Below are 1,546 nucleotides of genomic sequence, written 5' to 3' on the forward strand. Positions count from 1 at the left end.
TATTATTGAATAATATTATTAATATAAAATAAATATACCTATCATATAATAAAATATGCAAAAATAATAATACGTATTTAGAGTTTTTATGAGCACTAGAAAAATAATACTCCACTCTACTAGACTACTGTTAAAATTAGGAACAGAACCATATTAGTTTGAATTTAATTTAAAGATTTTAAGAAGGATGCAAATATCCAAAGAAGTGACATACATGATATTTTATAATTGATGTCTACTCGATATAAAATATTGCAAATGATTAAAATACAAATGTAATCATTGTAATGTATAATTACATGCTCCAATTTATTATGCCAACTTGATTAAAAAAAAACTTTTTATTATTCAATGTTTTTATAAACACTAATTTCAATTTAAAAAAAAATAGCATTTTAATTCTTAATTTTTAAGACATTTTGCATTTAACAGTATAAAAAAACTGGCCTTCATAGGACAGGAAGCGCACTCTGGTGACTAAAGAACTGTGGTAATATTTTCAATCAAGAGTGTATACGTATAGGGGTCCAGAGTGACGACACCTTATCTATAGCCGTGGCACGAACTAAGATGTACAGGACTGGAAACGATAAGGTTGGAGGGTGTGAGAGGTAAATCCTCCTTAATGTATACAATGAGCGGAGTACGGGGGGCTTCGAGTTCTTAACAACACTTGCGCTATCTAGGTATTCAAAACGAGAAATTAATAAATCGGTATGCTAATCAACATTAACAGGAGCTTAATTTCCCGCCTTTTTCATGATTCGTAAAATATATTATTATACATTTATACCTACCTAACATAGTATAATTATAATTCATAATATTGTGTCTGTTTGATCTTGACTTTGGTGACCTGACTTTTTTAAGAAAGATTCATACTGAATAGTTTTATAATTTTAATTTAATTTGTTTATCTTAAAATACACACAATTATGGTGAGGTGTTGTGTAATAAATTGTGTTTCACATAATGAAAAAAATTTCATTATTTACTTTACCAAAAAATCCAAATATTCGCAAAGAATGGATCAACATTCTATCTGAAGTTAATGGCAAAGATATATTATCAACATCACGAGTGTGCGAGTTACATTTCAATCCATGTGATATATCTCCATAGGCGCAATTTCAATAAAAAAAATTGAGGGTGCTTAAGCTCTGCATTTTCTTGGCATTTAAATTCAATTATAACTATGAGGCATTTATGTCCTTTTTGAGCAAAAATGTTTTATGACAATTTAACATTGAAGACTTATAGTGCATTAGGTAAATTTTATAAAAATGAATACAATAGTCAATTTTAATTTAACAAAATTTAAAACAACTTTTTTATATTTTATTCAAAAAATATGACAAATAAAGTATACTATATTAGTATACAAGGTGTAACAGAAAAACAGAAAGACTTGACGAAAAAAAAAATGACGCTACTTAAACGTATGACAAAAGTTGTTAAAATTATATGATTAGTAAATAATTTAAGAATTAATATACTCATGTCAGCAAATTTCCAAAAAAATATTGATATATCACATTCCAAAATA

This window comes from Acyrthosiphon pisum, chromosome A2, assembly GCF_005508785.2.
Source record: "Acyrthosiphon pisum isolate AL4f chromosome A2, pea_aphid_22Mar2018_4r6ur, whole genome shotgun sequence".
Taxonomy (NCBI): domain Eukaryota; kingdom Metazoa; phylum Arthropoda; class Insecta; order Hemiptera; family Aphididae; genus Acyrthosiphon; species Acyrthosiphon pisum.